General features: G+C 42.8%; 1 protein-coding gene and 1 non-coding gene across 3 annotated transcripts in view; one reads left to right on the top strand and one right to left on the bottom strand.

The window, feature by feature from the left end:
• LOC126210558 (pharyngeal muscle protein 2-like) overlaps positions 1 to 26,140 on the top strand; it is a 510,724-nt gene that overhangs the window by 422,173 nt on the left and 62,411 nt on the right. The window lies entirely within an intron of this gene.
• On the bottom strand, positions 22,434 to 22,508 carry Trnas-uga (transfer RNA serine (anticodon UGA)). Its single transcript has one exon. It is a non-coding gene; the product is annotated as a tRNA-Ser (tRNA).

Below are 26,140 nucleotides of genomic sequence, written 5' to 3'. Positions count from 1 at the left end.
CAGTTCATGATGCCGATGGATTTTTTACGGAGAGCATCGGAGGGTACGCCTCTGTGCCAACCAACCAGTAGTGTATGAAATGCCGGTGCGACGTGCGACTGCTCGAGCGCTGACTTCCCCGTGCATAGACGACCCCGCTACAGTCTCCATTTCTTCCTGGACTGTCGCAGCAGCATTACACCTTGTGCTCGTACGGGGTCTATCGTTTAAACAACCCGTGGCTTCGAACTTCGAAATCATTCTCGCCACAGCTGCATTTGTCAACGGACCTTTACCGGTTCGAATCCCCTTCCTATGGCGATAGGATCGTAACGCTGAACTAGCATATTCCCCATCCTGATAATACAGCTTCACTAAAAGTGCCTTTTCAGGTAACGTCAACATGCTGCGACTGCTGGGGCATCTGATTCTCTCTCTCATTACAGCTCCTTTTATACACGATTGTCATGCGCAGTCACTGACCTTTTGGTGTCCAGCGCCCTCTGTCGGACATTTTGTGAACTTTGTTTTTTTATCTAATAAAACCCCATGTCATTCCAAGTATGTGTGTCAATTTTTACCTCTCTATCTATACTATTCCGTGGTTTATTTAAGTTTTCAAATTTATACCGACTTTTTGATCACCCGGTATATTGTGAAAAGCAATGGTCCCATAACACTCCCCTGTGGCACGCCAGAGGTTACTTTAACGTCTGTAGACGTCTCTCCATTGAGAACAACATGCTGTGTTCTGTTTGCTAAAAACTCTTCAATCCAGCCACACAGCTGGTCTGATATTCCGTAGGCTCTTACTTTGTTTATAAGGCGACAGTGCCGAACTGTATCGAACGCCTTCCGGAAGTCAAGGAAAATGGCTTCTACCTGGGAGCCTGTATCTAATATTTTCTGGGTCTCATGAACAAATAAAGCGAATTGGGTCTCACACGATCGCTGTTTCCGGAATCCATGTTGATTCCTACAGAGTAGATTCTGGGTTTCCAGAAATGACACGATATGCGAGCAAAAAACATGTTCTAAAATTCTACAATAGATCGACGTCACAGATATAGGCCTATAGTTTTGCGCATCTGCTCGACGACCCATCTTGAAAACTGGAACTACCTGTGCTCTTTTCGAATCATTTGGAACCTTCCGTTCCTCTAGAGACTTGCGGTACACGGTTGATAGAAGGGGGGCAAGTTCTTTCGCGTACTCTGTGTAGAATCGAATTGGTATCCCGTCAGGTCCAGTGGACTTTCCTCTGTTGAGTGATTCCAGTTGCTTTTCTATTCCTTGGACACTTATTTCGATGTCAATCATTTTTTCGTTCGTGCGAGGATTTAGAGAAGGAACTGCAGTGCGGTCTTCCTCTGTGAAACAGCTTTGGAAAAAGGTGTTTAGTATTTCCGCTTTACGCGTGTCATCCTCTGTTTCTATGCCATCATCATCCCAGAGTGTCTGGATATGCTGTTTCGATTCACTTACTGATTTAACGTAAGACCAGAACTTCCTAGGATTTTCTGTCAAGTCGGTACATAGAACTTTACTTTCAAATTCACTGAACGCTTCACGCATAGCCCTCCTTACGCTAACTGACATCGTTTAGCTTCTGTTTGTCTGAGAGGTTTTGGCTGCGTTTAAATTTGCAGTGAAGCTCCCTTTGCTTTCGCAGTAGTTTCCTAACTTTGTTGTTGAACCACGGTGGGTTTTTCCCGTCCCTCACAGTTTTACTCGGCACGTACCTGTCTAAAACGCATTTTACGATTGCCTTGAACTTTTTCCATAAACACTCAACATTGTCAGTGTCGGAACAGAAATTTTCGTTTTGATCTGTTAGATAGTCTGAAATCTGCCTCCTATAACTCTTGCTAAACAGATAAACCTTCCTCCCTTTTTTTATATTCCTATTTACTTCCATATTCATGGATGCTGCAACGGCCTTTTGATCACTGATTCAGTGTACTGCGCTTACAGAGTCGAAAAGTTCGGGTCTGTCTGTTTGTTATCAGTAGGTCCAAGATGTTATCTACACGAGTCGGTTCTCTGTTTAATTGCTCGAGATAATTTTCGGATAGTGCACTCAGTATAATGTCACTCGATGCTCTGTCCCTACCACCCGTCCTAAACATCTGAGTGTTCCAGTGTACATCTGGTAAGACTATAACATGCTGAGGAAATTTATATGAAATGTATTCCAGATTTTCTCTCAGTTGTTCTGCCACTAATGCTGATGAGTCGGGAGGTCGGTAAAAGGAGCCAATTATTAACCTCCACCCATAATAATTATAACCTCCACCCATAATAATACACAGGAACTATCCACTTCTATTTCACTAGAGGATAAACTACTACTAACAGCGACAAACACGCCACCACCGGTTGCATGCAATCTATCCTTTCTAAACACCGTCTGTGCCTTTGTAAAAATTTCGGCAGAATTTATCTCTGGCTTCAGCCAGCTTTCCGTACCTATAACGATTTCAGCTTCGGTGCTTTCTATCAGCGCTTGAAGCTCCGGCACTTTACCAACGCAGCTTCGACAGTTTACAATACCGATTGCTGATTTTTTCACTGTTAGCAGGCTTTACTATTTTTGTATCACTTCACACATGCGAGTATTTTACTCGTCCGTCGCGTTGCATTTCACATACATACATAAATGGTTCTCCTTCGAGAATAAAATTTCACATAAAATTGACAACAGTACATACATTTTATATAGACATTGACAATAATAAAGTTAGCAAATAAATGTACAGTTCACTTTCAAATTTCTTATACGGACTCCATGACATGCGCCATCTTACACACTAAAATGTAAATTAGAAGTAATCTTGCATTCATTGTTAATATTTGCATTTTCTTCTCTTGTCTAGCAGAACCGATCTCCTGCGCATTTGTATCCTCACAACTACACATAGAAAATAGCACATACATTTTACATAAACATTGACACTGACAATAATAAAGTTGACAAATAAATGTACAATTCACATTCACATTTCATATATGGACTTAATGACAGACTCCATCTTACACACTAATATGTAAATTAGAAGGAATCTGGCATTTATTCTGAATATTTGCATTTCCTTTTCTCGTCTTGCAGAAACGACCTCCTGCGCTTTTTTACCTTCACAACTACACATAGAAAATACGTTCCAGCACCACTCACTGCATGGAAAAAAAGAGGATTTGCTAGGGTCTGCTTCAGAGATCAAGCTACTTCTAGGATTGCTACTTGTAGTTTGTCATTAGTGTACTTATTCTAGTCTTGGCATTTGATAAATCTTCATATTATGTACAATATTTACAAGTGCTCATTTGTGAGCGAGTATGGCGATTGTTTTATCCGTTGACAATTCTGACTTCATCACTGCTTGTTAATCGTCGTAATATTTCACATTCATGTACACATATTTCAAGCTGTATATCTGCCTTATTGACGCGACGACATATACGCCGGTAATTTTACTGTAATTTTGTCATGGGTAATTCCACTCATAATCATTCCCGCTATAGAAAAATGTGCTTATGTTAAAGTACTGCTTTCGCGTCTACGTGTGTCAAGAACTCACTGTAGAAAATTTTGTTTCACTGCATTTTGTATTCATGGTGGTGGTGGTGGTGGTTCGTGTTTAACGTCCCGTCGACAACGAGGTCATTAGAGACGGAGCGCTAGCTCGGGTTAGGGAAGGATTGGGAAGGAAATCGGCCGTGCCCTTTCAAAGGAACCATCCCGGCGTTTGCCTGAAACGGTTTAGGGAAATCACGGAAAACCTAAATCAGGATGGCCGGAGACGGGATTGAACCGTCGTCCTCCCGAATGCGAGTCCAGTGTGCTAACCACTGCGCCACCTCGCTCGGTCATTGTGTATTCATCCCTCGTGCGAATCGTATATCATATTTTAATTAATACATCTTATAGTTGCTCAAGCTGAAACAGTTAGTCGGTAAGAAAGTAGTTTTCGCCGGCCGCGGTGGTCTACCGGTTCTGGCGCTGCAGTCTGGAACCGCGGGACTGCTACGGTCGCAGGTTCGAATCCTGCCTCGGGCATGGGTGTGTGTGATGTTCTTAGGTTAGTTAGGTTTAAGTAGTTCTAAGTTCTAGGGGACTTATGACCTAAGATGTTGAGTCCCATAGTGCTCAGAGCCATTTGAACCATTTGAACCAAAGTAGTTTTCATACTAAGTTGTTTTCGATTCTGATGTATGGCTCAAATGGCTCTGAGCACTATGGGACTTAACATCTGTGGTCATCAGTCCCCTAGAACTTAGAACTACTTAAGCCTAACTAACCTAAGGACATCACACCCATGCCCGAGGCAGGATTCGAACCTGCTACCGTAGCAGTTACGCGGTTCCAGACTGAAGCGCTTATTTACGTCGCTTTCGTGGCCCTTTCCTAGGTACCCCTCTAATATTCATCTTCATATTCATCGCCATATACCCATATAAAAATCTTTCACATGAATGTTCATTTATACCCGCATATTACCTGTGGGGTTCTCACACTGGCACCGCCGCTCTATTTATTTCTTCCCACAAATTTAAATAAACTCATATTACTCTAATACACTTTCATTCTGTTCTTAGTTTCACTCCATGAGTTTCCGTCTCAGTCACACGCATTTTTCTATTTGTATATTTCATTCTACCTTTCTCATTGACGCTTACCTACGTTCCGTATGTAAATCGCTTAGTTTTTAAGTTCTGTGGTAATCGCTTTCTTTTAAGTGCACATATAATTGTTATTACTTCTCTTTCAAGCTTGTCTTAATCCTGTTGTATACAGGGTGAAAAGTATTGAAACCGACAAACTCTGGGAGGTTGTAGGGAACATCAAAAGAAATATTTTTCCCTAATGTCATTTTTTCCTATGAGGATTATTTAAACCGGTGGCGACCGTATTACGCTCTTCAGTTGTTAGAGGCCGTATTACGATCTTCAGTTGTTAGAGGGCGTAACACGCTCTTCAGTTGTAGGCAACTGCTGTCCGCCAGTGCAGTAGTGCACTGTCTCTGTTTACTAATGGAGCGATACACCTGGAGTGAGTACACTGAAATGGTTCAAAATGGCTCTGAGCACTATGGGACTTAACATCTATGGTCATCAGTCCCCTAGAACTTAGAACTACTTAAACCTAACTAACCTAAGGACATCACACAACACCCAGCCATCACGAGGCAGAGAACATCCCTGACCCCGCCGGGAATCGAACCCGGGAACCCGGGCGTGGGAAGCGAGAACGCTACCGCACGACCACGAGATGCGGGCTGAGTACACTGATATGGTTGGTGCGTACTACGTAGCGCACCACATCGGACGAGCTGCACAGCGAGTTTATCAACAGCAATATCTAGTATGTGGAGCGGGATCCTTCAATCAGCACTCGTGCAATTGCACGTAACATGGGGACGAATCAGACGAATGTAAGAACAGTCCTTCGAGAGCAACTGTTACGTCCATTTCACTTACAGCGTGTCCACCCAGAGCACAGTTTTCGCAGTGGTTCCTGGAACAGTGTGAAATGCATCCTACATTTCCATCCTCTGTGTTGTTTACCGATGAAGCAACGTTCGGGCGTGATGGAAACTTCAACATGCACAATTCGCATGTTTGGAGTGAGGGTAACTCACATGCCACAGTTACTAGCGCTCATCAAGTGCGGTTCTTCGTTAATGTGTGGCGACTGTTTAATTGGGCCGTATCTGCTACCTAGGCCATTAAATGGCGGCCACTATTACAATTTTCTCGCCAGAGCATTGCCATAATTGCTGGAAGACGTCCAGCTCCCTACAAGACAACGCATGTGGTTCCAACATCACGCGGCGCCGGCACATTTCAGTCGTCGTGTGCGTCAATTCCTGGACCGACGGTTCCTAGTAACGTGGATTGACAGAGATGGTCCTGTACCATGGTTCTGCTCGATCCCCAGATATGTCCCCTCTGGACTCTTTTGTGTGGAGAGAGATGCGCAACCTTGTTTATGCAACTCCTGTTGCATCAGAAGAGGATCTGGTTGCCCGAATAGTAACAGCAGCAGGAACAATTCAGGACACTCCTGGTGTTTTTGCCCGTGTCAGACAGATCATGATCCGACGGTGTAACCATTGTTTATTTATTTATTTATTTATTTATTTATTTAACCTGATCAGATTAGGGCCATCAGGCCCTCTCTTACATCGGACCAGTGTTCGACACATGCAGCATTTCACACATCAGAGTTACATCATGAACATAGTTTAAATGAGAAAATTAGCTTACTCTAGTGACAATATGAATAAAGAGTAGTGACTAAGACCTAATAAAGTAAATGCGGAAGTATTTTTACAACAGTTGCTATACATACAGATTATGATAAAAGCAATAAAAATAACAGTAAAACAAAAAAAATCAAATAATAATGATAAACATGACTAAGACCTAATAAAGTAAATGCTGGCAGTATTTTTACATCAGGTGCTATACATACAGATTATGGTGAAAGCAATAATAATAACAGTAAAAAAAATCAAATAATAATGACAAACATGGGAAAGATTGGCAATAGTAATGAAGGTTTGTGCAGATGTACATTAATATCTTGGTGCGTAAAGTAGATGTTTACTAGTTTAGCGAGTTTTGGGTAAGGGAAGTTTAAGGAGGGGGGAAAGAGGGAACTAATGAGGTGAAGTGCACTCATGTACAGAGAAAGGCATTACTGTTGCTTAAGTAGATACGTCATTAACTGTTTTTTGAAGCCGGTCATGTTTTTAAGTTCTCTAACATAACGAGGGAGGTTATTCCAGAGTCGGGTTCCCGCTACTGTAAAGGACTTGGAGAAGGTGACTGAGCGATGCAGTGGAACGGAGAGGATTTTATTATGATGGGAACGTGTGTTTCTGTCATGTTGTTCCGACATGAGTGTTAGGGACGAGGAGAGATATGAGGGACAGTGTACATTTATAAGGCAGTAGATGAGACAGAGTGTATGGAAATCTCTGCGTTTGTCTGCACGCAGCCAGGACAATTTTGCATATGCTGGTGAGATGTGATCAAAAAGTCGAACGTCACAGATATATCGGACGCAGGCATTCGTGACCAGTTCTAGACGTCGGGAATTTTCCTGAGAGAGGCCTTGTAGGATAATATCGCTGTAGTCAATGATTGGGAGTATAAGCGTTTGTACTAATTTCTTTTTCAGATCGAAAGGGAAGAGTTTTTTATATTTTTGTAGGACATGAAGGGATGCTGATGCTTTTTTGCACACTGCAGTTACGTGCTCTGTCCAATTTAGATTTTCATCTATTATTACTCCCAAACTCTTTGCTGAGGGAGAGAATTTAATATTTGTTCCATTTAGGATAAGAGGTGGTACGGATTCCCGATGTTTTGGGCTAATGAGCTTAGAGTGACCAACAAGTACCGCTTGGGTTTTAGATGGGTTTAGTTTTAGACCTATGTCCTGTGCCCATTTTGACAGTGCATCGAGGTCAGTATTGAAATTTTCAATAGCTTTCTTGAGATTGCTTGGTTTCGTACTTAGATACAACTGAAGGTCATCAGCATACATATGGTATTTGCAATAGGTCAGGACCGATGACACATCATTGACATAAAGAGAGAAGAGTATAGGACCTAATACTGAGCCTTGGGGAACGCCTGACACTACCTGCCGCCATTGTGATTTTATATTCCCAGACAGGACGCGTTGCTGACGAGACGTCATGTATGAGCGAAACCATTGCACTGCGCTTGGTGAGAAATTTAGACCGCTAAGTTTGGCTAGTAAGATGTCGAAGTCGACAGTATCAAATGCTTTGCTGAAATCTAAGAAGCAAATGATAGTCGCTTCTTGTCTGTCCATGGCAAGTTTCAGGTCATCTGTCACCTTTATCAGAGCGGATGTTGTGCTTCGATGTTTACGGAAACCTGATTGGTATTCGTCTAGTAGGTTGTTAGTAGTTAGGTAGTTGGTGAGCTGGTCATGAACTATATACTCTAAGGCCTTTGATAGTGCAGGAAGAAGGCAGATGGGGCGGTAGTCAGAGGGTGCTGTGGCGATGTCCTTTTTAGGCAGTGGCTTAATTTGTCCCAGTTTCCAGGCCTCAGGGAAAACACTTGTGATTAATGAATCGTTGAAAATGTCTGTTATAGAGGGCAGTAGTTGGTCAATAATAAGTTTTACCATCTGGATAGTGATACCATCATGTCCAGTAGATGCTGATCTAATCCGCATTATGGCTTTCTTGACAGTACTGCAAGTGACGTGATGTAGATAGAATTTTTCTTTGCTACAGTCGTTCATCCCCATGAAGTAATCAATGATTCTCTGTTTTTTTTGCGGATCAATTTTGGTTACAGGTAATGTGAAGAATCGGTTTAGTTCTTCAGCTGGGACGATGGGATTTTCTGCAACTTTTATTTTGCCTAAACCGAGACTACGGAGATTTTTCCACAGGATAGCTGGTCTACATCTATTGTCAGCTAATGTACGGGCATGTCTGAGCTTAGCGTTTCTCACCTCTTGACTGACTTTGTTTCGTTTCTGCTTGTATACAGCGTGATTTTCAGGTGTAGGGTATATCTTGTATGCTCGATGTGCAGCATCTCTGAGATTCATGAGCTGTTTTAGTTCATCAGTCAGCCAAGGTGCAGGTTGCCTTTTTACTTTTCTGGTCTTTATTGGAGCATATTTGTCATATAGATGAGTAATTTTATTAGTGAAATCGTGGAGTTTGTCGTTTATGTCCATGAGGGGAGTAGAGGTCATCCCCCAAACTATTTCTTGTGCCTCAGTTTCGAGTTCAGGCAAATTTATGCGTTTGAGGTCTCGGTATGTAGACAGTTTTTGTTTCTTTCTAGGGCATTCTAGTGAATACGTCATGGAAATGATGTCATGGGCAGACATGCCAGGCGCAGATATTTGAGAGGTGCGGATTATTCTGTTCGGAGATTTCGTTGCGAATATATCTATGAAAGTGTGACTGGTAGTCGTGTGATGAGTAGGTGCCAGCTGAAGTAGCGTCATATTTGAGGAAGAAAGCATCCTCTTAAATTTCCCAGTGGAAGGACTATTGCACAGAAAATTAATGTTAGTGTCACCAGCTATAATTACATGTTCATATGACGATTCGAGACTAGAGAGGGCAGTTTCGAAGCAGGCGAACCCACCTACTTTAGGAGGTTTGTAAAGGACACATATTAAGCACTTTCTGTTAAGTGATTTGATCTCTATGAACATATATTCCACTTGTTTATCCACATTGTTGTCGGATGTGTGTAGTACTGTAGGTGACAAATCAGAGCGTATGTACGCCCCTACTCCGCCCCCTCGTCTGTTGCATCTGTCGTGCCTGAGAAAGATATAGCCATCTAGGTTTATGGAAGTTGTAGGAATACTTGGTTTGAGCCAAGTCTCTGACAAAAGTATTACGTGTATATCAGCAGTTTGAAATATATATTTGAACTCGTCGAAGTGAGCTGGCAGAGACTGGACATTTGCATGTGCAATATGCAGCTTGGTGCGTTCGGGTGTTGATTGCCCGAGGAGGTTGCCGATCGATGTTTGCGGGTCGTGGTTGGCGGTGACAATAGGGTCTGGCATGAGGAATGCGGAAGGCGTGTGAAGGAGAGGGGGGTGAGGGAGTGTCCTCCCAGTTCTGTGCAGTGAAAGCGGCCGCGAGGGGGAGGGGGTAGGTCCCCGGGGAGACAACGGGATCTGCGGCCAAGGTCAGCGAGGTCTGCAACGGTTCTGGAAGTAGCCGTGGGCTGGCAGGGGAAGGAAATTCGCTAAACCCAACGGGAGTAATCTGCACGTTATGACAGAGTGTGATATTAATTGCACTTATGAGGATAACAACTAAAGTATGATGGTGGGTTGCTAATTAAGGATGGAAGTGAGACTACCTTATGTAATAATTAACAAAATTACATGAGAAAAACAATTAAAAATGAAAATAGTTATGTGGAGAAACGAAAAGTTGATGATACAAATAACAAATATTACACGAGAAAAAAGGAAATTCGCTAAACACAATGGGAGTAATCTGCACGTTATGACAGAGTGTGATATTAATTGCACTTATGGGAATAACAACTAAAGTATGATGGTGGGTTGCTAATTAAGGATGGAAGTGAGACTACCTTATGTAATAATTAACAAAATTACATGAGAAAAACAATTAAAAATGAAAATAGTTAGGTGGAGAAACGAAAAGTTGATAATACAAATAATAGCAAATATTACACGAGAAAAAATAACTAGAGATAAAAAAAAATAGTTATGTAGAGAAACGAACAATTTGATTACACATTAGTTACGATATGGTTGACAGTGTAAACAATATAAACATACAGGTTAGTGGCAGCAAGGTTAGACATGATTTAGCTTCTAAAGCACAGGCTTTCGAGTTCATTAACACTGCAAATTGTTTTCTTCCCGTTTTCGGTCTTAACCATTATCCTGCCGTCATTTGTCCATACGTTATGTAGCCCAAATTTCGAAATCGCGCTCTTCAAAATGTTTAGTCTTTCAGAGGTCAGATCCTCGCGTACTGTCAGACCCGACTTCGCGAGATTCTTCTTTGCTCTGAAGATTTCAGATCTTTTCCTATACGACATAAATTTCACTATTATAGGTCTTGGTTTTGTAGAACCTGGCGACCTACGACCCACTCTATGACTTCTGTCAATGTCACTCAGAGTCACCTGCACGCCTAGCTTTTCTTGGACAAGGTTTATCACAAGTTCATCTGTGTTCTCTCTGCTGCTCTCTGGAATGCCGAACAGTCTGAGATTATTGCGTCGCTGATATTGTTCGAGCTCGTCCGTCTTCTCGATCAATTTCTGTTCGAGCAGTCGTGCTTTCTCCTCACTTGCTTTTAACGATGTGTCCAGCGCACGGATCTCGTTTGCACTCGCCTCCAGAGTTTTCTGAATTTTGTCCGTCACTGCTGCAGTGACAGCATCAGTGATGGTTTGAACAACGAGCCCGAGCGTCTCCTTAGCCTGCAGCGCGGCACTCACCTCAGCCTTCACGAGAGCGGCGATGTCAGCGATCCCGGGCGGAGCGGCCGCAACTCCCGGTGTGGACTCCACGCCTGCGCTGTCGCCGGCCTGGCCGTTGGCTGCACTGCGCGTTGTTCGCCGATTTTCCATTTTTAGTGCGATTCCGTGTAATTGGTGCTCAGTATGTGATGTAAAATACGACACTCGGCAGTAGATATACGGCTTTAGTATATGTAGACTAGCCTAACTGCTTAAAACACCTCCAGATTTCACGTAAACTTGCGAGCCAAGCTAACGCACGTCACTCACTCGCCGCCATATTGGTAATGTCAATGGAGGCATTTTTGAAAATCTACTGTAACTGAAATTGGGTTGTGTTGTCTCTTGGTCATAAAAAATGGAAAAGTGTTTGTGGGTTTAATTAATTTGCCGCCAGAGAAATTTTCCTCTACCGGTTTAAATACACCTCATAGGAAAAAATGATATTAGAGAAAAATATTTGTTTTGATGTGCCCTACAACCTCCCAGAATTTGTAGGTTTAGATATATTTCACCCTGTATAGGGCATAGATGTATACATGTGTATATTCTCTTCTACTTTGAATCCTTATACGTATTTCTAACTATGTACATTCATTAGCCTATGTAAAGTTCACAAATTTAACGTATTCTACGTTCCTTATAGTTTACCTGCGCCGATTCGCTCCTTTTCTTAAAATTATGAATGCTTAACCTAATGATATACTCTTAAAATTAGTGTTCTTTACAGCATAGTCTGTCCGCAGCTCGTGGTCGTGCAGTAGCGTTCTCGCTTCCCACGCCCGGGTTCCCGGGTTCGATTCCCGGCGGGGTCAGGGATTTTCTCTGCCTCGTGATGACTGGGTGTTGTGTGATGTCCTTAGGTTAGTTACGTTTAAGTAGTTCTAAGTTCTAGGGGACTGATGGCCATAGCTGTTAAGTCCCATAGTGCTCAGAGCCATTTGAACCATTTGAACAGCATAGTCTCCGCCTTGGGTATAAATACCTCTATTCGTTTTGTTTGTGTAGCTGATTTACGTTATAGTAATCAGCTGACAGGTACATCATTTCGTACCGCTTCTGTTTTGTCCAGTTGGCTGCGCGCCGTGGATACCGATTCGCTTAAATTCTGAAAATGGTTTACGTCGCGGCGCGCGGTGTACCTTTGCGCATCCCAGCTGTAGGCGGCTGTCCTTAAAGATGACACTGACCTTAACTTTGCTATTTGCCTACTCTGCCCCTATGATCGGCTGTTAGCCGCTTCGCGTAACGTTGTTGATGTACGCTCAGCTGTAAGCGCAGCTGCGCGTCTCAGTACATTTCGCCGCTCTCGTGACTCTCGCTTAAATCTCGCGCGCTGTGAATTCCTTCCTTTTCCATCAGTTACGGCAAGAAAAAGGAATAAAAGTGAGATAGTGTTAATACTTTCATCCTTCTTTACCTCCTCTGCATTACTGCAGATGACGTGTCACTGAGCACATTTGTACTGTGCATGCAGTACACGCGAGGTGCCTAGTTGTTTCCACTGCCCTGTGTGGAATACAAAAGTTCTTGTACACTTCACTAACCTGCTGTCTTCATGATGATGATGTCCCCAGCGCGGAAAACAGCACGCAGGTCGTGGATTCTTTTTCTTGAGGCTGAAATTAACTTCGCAAGGAACTGCTGCTACGAATAAACTATAACTCACTTGGGATGCCACTCGCGTTTTTATTGATACGAGCACGAGAAACTATTCTTGATCACAACGTATTGAACATATCCTTCCACAGTCATTATATCTGGTAAAATAACATGAAATTTATCCTGCCACAGACAACATGTCTGTCCACTGGAACGGTCAGAACTGGAGAGCCGGACTGCCCGAGACACTTCGCGCGCCAAGGCAGCAAGGCGTGACCCGAACGCCACCGAAGTGCATCGGCAGTAATATCATCAGTCTTTTGTTTTAGTAATACTTTGATTTTAATAATTTTGAAATGACTGATTGATAGCTGGCTGGTGAGAGATGTTTCTTTAAAAAAATGAAGTAATTTGCATGACAGGTTTAATTAATAATAGCAACCTGCGGAAGGATCATTAAACATAGCCAAAGCCTTGCAGACAAACAAAAATTACGAGAAGCGAAATGTAGTGTGAGGAGGGCTATGTGAGAGGCGTTCAATGAATTCGAAAGTAAAGTTCTATGTACTGACTTGGCAGAAAATCCTAAGAAATTCTGGTCTTATGTCAAAGCGGTAGGTGGATCAAAACAAAATGTCCAGACACTCTGTGACCAAAATGGTACTGAAACAGAGGATGACAGACTAAAGGCCGAAATACTAAATGTCTTTTTCCAAAGCTGTTTCACAGAGGAAGACTGCACTGTAGTTCCTTCTCTAGATTGTCGCACAGATGACAAAATGGTAGATATTGAAATAGACGACAGAGGGATAGAGAAACAATTAAAATCGCTCAAAAGAGGAAAGGCCGCTGGACCTGATGGGATACCCGTTCTATTTTACACAGAGTACGCGAAGGAACTTGCCCCCCTTCTTGCAGCGGTATACCGTAGGTCTCTAGAAGAGCGTAGCGTTCCAAAGGATTGGAAAAGGGCATAGGTCATCCCCGTTTTCAAGAAGGGACGTCGAACAGATGTGCAGAACTATAGACCTATATCTCTAACGTCGATCAGTTATAGAATTTTGGAACACGTATTATGTTCCAGTATAATGACTTTCCTGGAGACTAGAAATCTACTCTGTAGGAATCAGCATGGGTTTCGAAAAAGACGGTCGTGTGAAACCCAGCTCGCGCTATTCGTCCACGAGATTCAGAGGGCCATAGACACGGGTTCCCTGGTAGATGCCGTGTTTCTTGACTTCCGCAAGGCGTTCGATACAGTTCCCCACAGTCGTTTAATGAACAAAGTAAGAGCATATGGACTATCAGACCAATTGTGTGATTGGATTGAGGAGTTCCTAGATAACAGAACGCAGCATGTCATTCTCAATGGAGAGAAGTCTTCCGAAGTTAAAGTGATTTCAGGTGTACCACAGCGCAGTGTCATGGGACCGTTGCTGTTCACAATATACATAAACGACCTTGTGGATGACATCGGAAGTTCACTGAGGCTTTTTGCAGATGATGCTGTGATGTATCGAGAGGTTGTAACAATGGAAAATTGTACTGAAATGCAGGAGGATCTGCAGCGAATTGACGCATGGTGCAGGGAATGGCAATTGAATCTCAATGTAGACAAGTGTAATGTGCTGCGAATACATAGAAAGATAGATCCCTTATCATTTAGCTACAAAATAGCAGGTCAGCAACTGGAAGCAGTTAATTCCATAAATTATCTGGGAATACGCATTAGGAGTGATTTAAAATGGAATGATCACATAAAGTTGATCGTCGGTAAAGCAGATGCCAGACTGAGATTCATTGGAAGAATCCTAAGGAAATGAAATCCGAAAACAAAGGAAGTAGGTTACAGTAAGCTTGTTCGCCCACTGCTTGAATACTGCTCAGCGGTGTGGGATCCGTATCAGATAGGGCTGATAGAAGAGATAGAGAAGATCCAACGGAGAGCAGCGCGCTTCGTTACAGGATCATTTAGTAATCGTGAAAGCGTTACGGAGATGATAGATAAACTCCAGTGGAAGACTCTGCAGGAGAGACGCTCAGTAGCTCGGTACGGGCTTTTGTTCAAGTTTCGAGAACATACCTTCACCGAAGAGTCCAACAGTATATTGCTCCCTCCTACGTATATCTCGCGAAGAGACCATGAGGATAAAATCAGAGAGATTAGAGCCCACACAGAAGCATACCGACAATCCTTCTTTCCACGAACAATACGAGACTGGAATGGAAGGGAGAACCGATAGAGGTACTCAGGGTACCCTCCGCCACACACCGTCAGGTGGCTTGCGGAGTATGGATGTAGATGTAGATGAACTAAAGTTTAACGTTTTGGCGCCCTACCGCCGAACACAGCAGCCAATCACAGAGTAGCAGCATCAGGCAGGCGGTCTTTCTCACGGGAATGGTACCGAATCTAACATCTGTCACCGGTACCCCATCCCACATTGCGTCATCTCTAAGCTTCTTGCATCTCAATTGCTCTGGGAATAGCATCCTGGAGCCTAATACGATGGCTGAATAAGCCAGAAATATTACACACTGTTATTCAAGTTTTTGCGCCTGGTGTAGCATAACTACGTCATCTAATGGTTTTCACTCATTCAGTATTATGTATAGTTGCTTTACTTCTTGTTGTTATTCCGTGTTTACTTAAGGATTATCAAAAGGTTTCCTTTGCTAAGAAAAGACAATATCAAAATACAAGGAAAATTTTTATTCAGTGGGTTGCATGTCATTCTTTCCATCTTAGATAGTAGAAGGAAATTGAACATTCCTTGTTGGCTAAACAGGATAGTAGAAGAGGGAGAGGGTACCGGAAAAGTAAATATTGTACCCCCTAGTGGAGAGGAACCGAGCGCTAGTCGGTTTATTCCTCAAAGGGCGACAAACCACCTACCTTCTACAACTTGTATGCTAATGGGTATACTGGCCTGTAATTTTATAACTTTAGATTTACTTCCCATCGCGCTATCTCGTTAAACAAGCTTGTTCGACGCGCCAGTATCCAAAACAACTGGTATGTTTCCCACCTTTATTGTTGCTTCAATAATTTCACTTACCATGCGTGTTTCTTTCTCTTCAGTGAACAAATGTTCTTTCATTTCTGCTTCCTTATCATACCTTTAAAATATATTACGGATATGCTGTACGTGTAAGCTTGTTTCAGTGTCTACTTCCTCTTTTCTATTTCTGTTCTTGTTAATGTCGCTAATATAATTACTGTGTCACACTGACAGTTCATTACCTTCTTCCTCTAGTCATGCTCGGTTATTGTTGTTTCCTTCTGGCAGTAAAAGTATTGTTTCATTTTCTGCCGTCACTTCTACTATGTTCACCGTATGTTCGCGTGCTCGCCAGCTCGTGTTCCGGTTGTTTCGGTTTGACTGTACGGGCTGCCGGTTCTCTTCGGATTCCTGTGTTGCACATTCCGAGCCTGCTAATTTGCATTTCGTTGTCGCCTAGTATCAAAGTTTTCTCTAGAATTTCTCCCCTCTCGCCCATTGCCGTACTAATGGGGTTTATATTTATTTTCGTACCTTCGGTCACCCTGTGGCTGATAGGTAAACCGATTGTACTGATTTCCGTTGTGGCGCGGTGGTGCATAAGGATGCCATTCATTCACATGCAAACTAGCAAATGGTTCAAATGGCTCTGAGCACTATGGGACTTAACATCTGTGGTCATCAGTCCCCTGGAACTTAGAACTACTTAAACCTAGATATGTTTCAAAATAGACACATATCCATGCCCGAGGCAGGATTCGAACCCGCGACCGTAGCGGTCACGCGGTTCCAGAATGAAGCGCCAAGAATCGCAGGGGCCATATCGGCCGGCTTCAAACTAGCATTATAGTTTCCAAAGCCATTGCTGTTACCCTAATTATTCCTCCCATTTGGGTTGTGTTCTTAAAATAACTAGGCATGGCTTGCCCATTCTCGTGAATTAGATCTATTGAGTCGAGCACTGAGAGAAAATACTCGAGATCATATTCGGGAATCGTTACTAATTTTTCCCTAACATTTGCAGGCAACATGTTCTTTAAGATTTTCAATACATCGACATGAGATATCGGATTATTCCAGTAGCGGGTCTTTTTAGATATGTTTCAAAGTAGTTACTTAGCCCCCCCCCGAATTTTGTATGATACGATAATGGGTTGAATACCTCTCGTCTTAATCTCTCCTCAATAGCTAAAAATGCATTCTCAAATTGATCATATGTCTCGCAGAGTTCCGACATCTCTGTATCCGACAAAATGGTGTCGCCTTCTGTGTGTACTATCACATGCTTGATCTTTTGAGCCTCTGTCCAAGTCCTAGGCAGTACATTCATAAAGACTCGGACAAACACTACTGGATGCGTTCGCTTTGTTTCATTTGAAAATACGGGAAACTGTCGGCGTTTTATTAAGCTCTCGTTCAATAACAACGCTGTCCAGCAGGCCGGAACAACATTTACATGCGGTGATGATGACAAATCTGTCTCATAAAAGGTTTTGCCCGTTGCTGGTGTCGCTCGTCGGCATGCGCTCGCGCGACGTGGGTTGGGCATTGTTGTCCGCGCCACTGATTTCTCTTACCGGCGGACGGCTGTTTATTGCTTCACTTACCGCCCCTGGCGATGATACTGTCGTACTTTGTTTGCTAACTATTTCGACCATTAATCATTGTTTTCTCTGTTTGATATCATGTTCTACGCGTATTAAAATTCCTTCTTCCTTGTCCCCCACTACTTCTTTAGCCTTCCACATAAGTACGCTGTGCGCGTACGCATTTTTCCGCGATCGTTGTGGTTTCATCTTTTGCATTATCCTTTACTGTTTCGTAAAGTTGCACAGTGTCCGAGTTGATTCTTCTAGGTTCTAACTTAGGTAATCCTATCTCCACAATGATTTTCTCTTTCCTGGTAAGTCGTCACAGAACGAATGCAGCTTCGCTACTTCTAATTGTACGTTATCTGTGTTAACCTGCGTATTCTTTTGCATTACCTGTAAATTATCCTGAGTTTCTCTGACTCCGGATAGCTCCTGTCCATATGTGCGTGTATTTCAAATTTTTCTTCCACTGTGCCTTTTAATGTCTCACTCACATCGTGAACTGGAATTTGTACTTGTTCGTTAATTTTCCTATCCACCTCCGAGGAGATTTTCGAAATCTGCTGTGTGAAGTTCTGTGCACAAATTTTTTACTTCGCCTGATATGTGTGTCATGTTTGTATTTACCTCCCCTATCTCGGACTTAACTGTGGTCATGTCTGCTTTCATATTAGTCATATCCGCTTGTACTGTTTCTAAATTCGACATTTTTCAATTTACTCTCTTCAAATTGGTCTCTAAACTCGACATTTTCAAATGTACTGTGTTCAAATTGGTCTCTAAACCCGACATTTTTCAATTGATATCTGTTTTCATTGTGTTCATGTCAGTTTGTATTCCTGTTCAGGCTCGAAATAAGCCTTGCATATCTTCCCTAGTCACTTCTGGCCTACGCCTTCAGCATCTGCGTCTGTGCTACACGTACTACTTTCATTTAAAATATTCCTTTGCCTTGAGGTATCATTAATTTCGTCCACAGTAATCAACGTATTACTTGTAATGAAATGTTCCGTATTCACGGGTGTCGAATGCACCAATGGCATGTCGTGCCCAGCATCCAAATAATGACAGTTTGACGGTTCCAAAACACCCATTACTACGTTTTGCAAATGCAAATCTACTACATTGGAATTTTGATTTTGAAATGACATTTCCTTATTGTCTTTTCCATCCATTATACAAATATTTATGCCTCTGCAGTTACCAAAATTAATATTTTCTCTGTTTGGATTTTACTTTCGCTCTATTTCACGCTCGACGGAATGCATATACAGCTATATGTAATTTTAATCTCAATTGTTGTTCACTCAATATGCTTTTCGTACTGATAAAGAAATGTCATTCTCTCTAGTTGACTGCAATTGCGTTAACCTCTGAAGCTTTAGGTTCTGGATTTTTAGGAAATAGGTGCTTGGATTTTCTAATAGGTCTAGTAGGAACGATTTTCTACATGCATGTCGCGGTCCTACCTATTGTTGTCTTGTAACTGGTACTTCCATCTATTGTACTTTTAGTTGACGCTTTTGGTATTGTTGTTTTCTTCCTTCTAATTTATATATGATTTCTTTTTCTTTCAGTTAGTATTTTTCTATTGTTACATCATCGTCTCCGTCAAGTCATCAGAGAACACAGAACATAAAGTTAACAGTACTAGTACTCGGAGTATTGCCCACTACGTATCGTCCTGCTACTGTCGCCACTTTATAATATAATAAAAAATATATAATAAATGTTAGTAGACCCGCAACCGAGCGCCTCCCCAGGTGGCGGATAGGGGAATGCCTCCTAGATATAGGTGGTACCGAGGAAATGAAATACTCGGGGAGGACCAAAACTACTAGTAGCGTCTGTTCCCACAGTGGGCGGCTACAAAAGGCGTCTGCTCCACATGTCAGTGGCGGCCTCAACCAACCTCCTGATCTGGAAAGTCAGGTTGTAGTCGGCAGCATGCCATACATCCAACTACTAAACATCATGATGGTACAACGAGAAAAATCTCACTACCCCGGGCCCCAGTCAATAGACTGGGATCGTCGTGAGCATCGGATTCCGGGGGCTCACGGACATCATGAGAAGAATCGGAGCTTCTCAAACTCCCTCAAGACCAAACGCAAACACTACATCGGCACACTCAACGTGAACACACTGATGAAGACAGGAAAGATGAAACAACTGACAGACACTCTCGAAAAATTTCAAATCAAAATATGTGCACTGCAAGAAACACGATTCACAGACAAAGACCATTTCAACACGGAGAATTTCAGAATATACAAAGGAAAACCATCGAGACAACTGAAAAACCTAAGGCTTTTTGGCACAGGATTTGCAGTACACAGGTCCATCACGGACAGCATAATCGACTTTTCGTCACCAAACGAAAGAATCAGCACCATCACAGTGAAATCAGCCAATAAATCCTACACAATAATCAACGCACATGCACCGACTAATGACTACAACAGGAAAAATCCGGACGAAATTGATGACTTCTGGACGACAATGGAAGAAACTATCAGAAAAATTCCTGCACATAGAGTCAAAATAATACTGGGAGACTTCAACGCCAAACTCGGAGAAGAAAAGATATACAGACATATCACAGGAAAACATACTCCACACAAGGACACCAACAAAAACGGAAAACATCTGATAGACTTTTGCAAAAGCCACGACCTCGCCATTATGTCAACAAAATTCAAGAAACCAACACGAAAACTTACCACATGGAAATTCCCCAGCGGAAAGCAAGAACTACAAATCGACCACGTAATAGTGCAGAAAGACTCACAAAAAGAAATTTTGAACATAGACACCCGTAAAGGCTACTTCGACTCAGACCACCACCTACTACAGATCAGGATTCGCCTTTTGCCCAAGAAAAAGCTCCAGAAGAACAAAATTGTTAGACCAGATCCAGAATACGTTACTTTAAACCAGACACAAATATTACACAAAATTAAAATGGAGAAAACGACAGACTGGACACAACTTTCACGAAGAATCCGAGAGGCCATGAAACTAGCACAAGCACCACGAACACGGAAACACCGTTGGTGGAACCACACATGTGACCAAGCTATTGACCAACGAATCAGTGCATGGAAAAAATTTAGTAGCCATAAATCCCAAGAGAATTGGATGAACTTCTTGAAAACACAGAAGCAATCAAGCAAAATCATTCGCAGTGAAAAACGACAGTATGACAAACGGCGACTGACAGAGATCGAATCGGACTTCATGAAGAACAATACAAGAAACTTCTACAGAACGTTCAGAGAAAATATGACTGGATATCAACCACCCAACTTGTGCTTCAGAAGACCGGATGGAACCCTAGAAACCAATACCAAAAACAATTGTGACATTCTGGCAAAGTACTTTGAAAAACTGCTCAACACGGACCCCCCCATGAAAGAAATGATGACAGAAACGAGCACATACAATCCAGATAGTGAACCTCCAACTCTAGAAGAAGTTAAAGAAATAATAAAGTCACTCAAGAATCGTAGAGCACCAGGAGAAGATGGCATCATCGCGGAAATCTGGAAGTTACAAGACCCAGAACTCACCAAAGACATCCACAGGATCTTGGAAGACATCTGGAAGACCATCAAAATTCCTGACGACTGGAAAACTGCCCTGATACACCCACTACACAAAAAAGGTGACAAGACTAACCCGAACAACTACAGAGGAATATCCCTACTACCGGTCACATACAAGATCCTCTCTAAAGCTTTACTGAACAGACTAGAATGCCAAACCGACCACTTGGTTGGGGAATACCAAGCAGGCTTCCGTAAAGGGCGGTCTTGTGCGGAACAAATTTGGAACCTGAAAATGATTTTACAACACAAACAGAACCTGATCATTACCTTTGTTGACTTCAAAAAGGCGTACGACTCTATCGACCGGAAAACTCTCTTCAAAATTCTAGCAGAATACAAAGTAGACAACAAAACACGGGCTATCATAGAGCAAACTTTAACCAACACGACCTCCAAAGTAAAGTTCTGTGGGGAACTATCAGAGCCCTTTGAAATTCGCACAGGTGTCCGACAAGGCGATGGCCTCTCACCTCTCCTTTTCAATCTGGTGTTAGATAAGGTCATAAAAGAATGGGAAACATCACAACAGGGGATAACCTTAGGAAACCTACAGATTAAATGCCTGGCTTTTGCAGACGATTTGGCGATTGTCACGAAAGGTATAAAGGAAACAAAAGACGCTATTGAAAAACTGCACGAAATCGCTGCCAAAACTGGACTACAGATCTCTTACGAAAAGACACAGTTTATGAGCACAAAGAAACTCTCATCTCTGAACACAAAGTATGGCACGATTTACAAAACGGCAAACTTCAAATACCTCGGTGAAACACTACAAATGAGTGGACATAACAGAGACTCAAACGAAGAAAGAAAGACTAAACTGGACAAGGCATACAAAGTAGTGTGGAATCATTACAACAAGAAGTCTATCTCACAAAAAGCCAAATTACGCCATTACGACACGGTGGTGCTCCCCGAGGCACTATATGCAGCAGAGACCACACTAATCCTAGGGCATACACGTATCAGACAATTAGAAAAAGTAGAACGGAAAATACTTAGGAAAATATTTGGCGCAACTAACAACAATGGAATATGGATCAAGAAACCTACAGAGGAACTGTACAAACATACGGAGACAATCACAGAAAAGATTAGAAAACGCAGACTACAATTCTATGGACACCTATACAGAATGCCATCACACAGGCTGACCAAACAGATCTTTGACTGGGTAACCACTAGAAACAACAAATAGGTGGCAGAGGTAGAAAACGACCTGAACCAGCTCAACATAACAGCAGACACAATAAACGACAGAATAAAGTTCAGAAACATCATTAATAAAAGTAAACTACATGAGATACAATGCGACAAACGAACAGGCATAAAATGGACCGAAGAACGCAAGCAAGATCACAGCCAGAAGATGAAAGAAATATGGGCAACCAAAAAGGCAATCAAGATGAAGCCGAAGACACAAAGCCGACAAGAAGCATGGACAGAGGACCGGAAACAGAAACACAGCGAGCGAATGAGGGAAGTTTGGGCAGCAAGGAAGGCAGCAAAAGGAACTGGCCATGTAGTTTAGTCCAAATGCGCTCTTTAAGGGCAAAACACCAATAATAATAATAAATGTTTAGATATGAAACTTCCTGGCAGATTAAAACTGTGTGCCGGGCCGAGACTCGAACTCGGGACCTATGCCTTTCACGGGCAATTGCTCTACCAACTGAGCTACCCAAGCACGACTCACGCCCCGTCCTCATAGCTTTACTTCTGCCAGTACCTCGTCTCCTACCTTCCAAACTTTACAGAAGCTCTCCTGCGAACCTTGCAGAACTAGCACTCCTGAAAGAAAGGATATTGCGAAGACATGGCTTAGCCACAGCCTGGGGGATGTTTCCAGAATGAGATTTCCACTCTGCAGCGGAGTGTGCGCTGATATGAAACTTACTGGCAGATTAAAACTGTGTGCCGGACCGAGACTCGAGCAATTGCCCGCGAAAGGCAAAGGTCCCGAGTTCGAGTCTCGGTCCGGCACACAGTTTTAATCTGCCAGGAAGTTTCATATCAGCGCACACTCCGCTGCAGAGTGAAAATATCACTGGAAATGTTTAGATATATGGAAATAATGAGATTAATTTTTCGACGTATCGGACAAGCACAATAAGCAGGGCTATGCCTGTAAATGGGTAAAGAATCTTTTCATATTAGTTCTACATAGACGAAAAGTTTTTCTCTCGTTGTAGATTTATGCTTACCAATTAATAATACTATGTCCGATCGCTGTATTCACCCGACAAAATCTTGACAGTGTCCATCGTATTGCAATCGGATCTTCGTGGTAACTCCGAAGTACACAGGTAGGCTTCTTGGATTTTTATATATTACAGAACTACTTGGGATAATGTCTCAAACTACTTCACTGGTAAAATAATGCTACATTCTATAAAAAATACAGACTTTTTACTCATTCTCTCAACCGAAATGGCTACCGCCGATTACGCTCCAAAATAACGTGCGTGTACCTTCGTTCATTAACACAGAGCGAGTCCTTCCTTTTACCGAGGAACAGGAAAAATGTCTTATGTTTTTTAACATTTGAAAATCAAAAATACACGACGGTAGGCGCAGGCTTTACGCTGGACTATCCACATTTTCTCTGTCCTTTTGAAGAAAACGAAAAGATAAAAGCAAGAAATGCAAAAGGTGCATCACACTGTAATGTCTCTTGCAGCGATCTCTCCGCGATATTTACAGAAAATACATTATACATACATACAAAATATACATACAAAATATATTAAAACACCATGCCCGTTATTTGCCTGAAACGATGTAGGGAAATTACGGAACCCTAAATCTGGACGATCGACTCGTTCTGTGGTACATACGAATGGCTGTGGAAGTAGGTGTATGCCTCGCCTACCTGTCTCTATATAGAAGCACGAATTTCTACTAGCTTTTGCCTGTCAACCTTTCCACCGAGAATCCAACAATCTCTGTTTGCTCAGCATTTTTGCGAATTTTGTTACTGAACCAAACCCACTTATCTGTCACATACTTCCCCGCTTAAGGATACCCGTAGTGAGGGTTCGGTTTCGGAAATGTTACCTACCTGGGGAACAAAAAAGGTCAACATCAAAAAATGGTTCTGAGCACTATGGGACTCAACTGCTGAGGTCATAAGTCCCCTAGAACTTAGAACTACTTAAACCGAACTAACCTAAGGACAACACACACATCCATGCCCGAGGCAGGATTCGAACCTGCGACCGTAGCAGTCGCGCGGTTCCAGACTGTAGCGCCAGAACCGCTCGGCCACCAGCGGCCGGCAAAAGGTCAACATCCCATAGGTGCACACGTCTTAATAAACCTCAAATTGGGATTGGTGTAACAAAACATTTGAGCGACAAAGCACGCTCTGTCAAAGTTTATATCTTCAGAATTCAAATAATTGGTAACAGTTGTCAGGTGCTAATTTAAAGTAGCGTATTGTGTTATATTTCTTTTCATATACTGAAGGGGTATTCATTTGTATTCTGCGGCCATTGACTGGTGCTTGTCAGTATAAGTTGCAAGTTATCTTCAATGGAACTCCTGCCAAACTACGCCATCTGACAGTGGTTGGCACTCATCAGTAGGTGTAGTACAACAGCCTTTATTTAATTAATTTTATATTCACTACTGCAAATAGGCACGACATTGGAGGAGGAGGAGGAGGAGGAGAAGAAGAAGAAGAAGGAGAAGGAGAAGGAGGAGGAGATTAGTGTTTAACGTCCCGTCGACAACGAGGTCATTAGAGACGGAGCGCAAGCTCGGGTGAGGGAAGGATGGGGAAGGAAATCGGCCGTGCCCTTTAAAAGGAATCATCCCGGCATTTGCGTGAAGCGGTTTAGAGAAATCACGGAAAACCCAAATCAGGATGGCCGGAGACGGGGTTGAACCGTCGTCCTCCCGAATGCGAGTCCAGTGTGCTAACCACTGCGCCACCTCGCTCGGTACGACATTGGAGGTTGGACGTCTATATAATGCGTTGTCAAGAACCCCAGCTGATTGCTATGGCGCCGGAGTGTTATTGGCTGTTAATGACGTTGTCTCTCGATTTTTCCATAGTCAGCAATGAGTTGAAAGTGAGCAGTGGTGCATTAATGTGGAATACTTCGAAATTCGTGCTTAATGAGGTCTGTAAGCATAATCAAATGGTTCAAATCGCTCTGAGCGCTATGGGATTTAACATCTGAGGTCATCAGTCCCATAGAACTTAGAACTACTTGAAGCTAACTAACCTAAGGACATCACACACATCCATGCCCGAGGCAGGATACGAACCTGCGATCGTAGCGGCCACACCGGCCGGCCTGTAAGTATAATCAATAGAGTGAAACAATGACCGATACTCGTAAGTTTTTTGTACTTCATAAACGAATATAAAGAAAAAATTAAAGTAAGGGATTCGAAAAATATACGATCTACGATAAATACACTAAGGTGACAGAAGTCGTGGGATAGCGATATGCACATATACAAATGGCGGGCCGAGCGGAATAGCCGCGCGGTTCGAGGCGTCTTGTCACGGATGCGCGTCCTTTCCGCCGGAGGTTCGAGTCATCCCTATGGCATGGGTGTGTGTGTTGTTGCTAGCTTAAGTTAGTTTAAGTAGTGTGTGAGTCTAGGGAACGATGACCTCAGCAGTTTGGTCCCTTAGGAATTTACACACACAAACGTCGGTTGTACACAAGGTATAAAAGGGCACTGCATTGGTGGAGCTGTCATTTCTTCTCAGGTGCCTCATGCGAAATTGTTTCCGACGTGATTATGGCCAGACGACTGGAACTGACAGACTTTGAACGCGGAATGGTAGATGGAGCTAGACGCATGGGATATTCCTCTTCGGAAACAGTTAGGGAATTCAACATTCCGAGTTCTTCAGTGTCAAGAGTGTGGTGTCACCGCCAGACACCACACTTGCTAGGTGGTAGCCTTTAAATAGGCCGCGGTCCGTTAGTATACGTCGGACCCGCGTGTCGCCACTATCAGTGATTGCAGACCGAGCGCCGCCACACTGCAGGTCTAGAGAGACTTCCTAGCACTCGCCCCAGTTGTACAACCGACTTTGTTAGCGATGGTTCACTGACAAAATACGCTCCCATTTGCCGAGACGATAGTTAGCATAGCCTTCAGCTACGTCATATGCTACGACCTAGCAAGGCGCCATTACCAGTTACTATTGATACTGAATCATGTACAGTCAAGAGCGACGCTCATCATTAATGGATTAAAGTTAAGTATTCCACCAGGTACGTCCGTTTTTCTAAAGTCTAATTTCCTTGTCCTGTTCCAGACCTCACGCCAGTCTGCGTGAGCTAAAACGCGT

The sequence above is a fragment of the Schistocerca nitens genome, chromosome 10 (assembly GCF_023898315.1).
Source record: "Schistocerca nitens isolate TAMUIC-IGC-003100 chromosome 10, iqSchNite1.1, whole genome shotgun sequence".
NCBI lineage: Eukaryota > Metazoa > Arthropoda > Insecta > Orthoptera > Acrididae > Schistocerca > Schistocerca nitens.
This window is presented reverse-complemented; position numbering and strand designations above follow the sequence as displayed.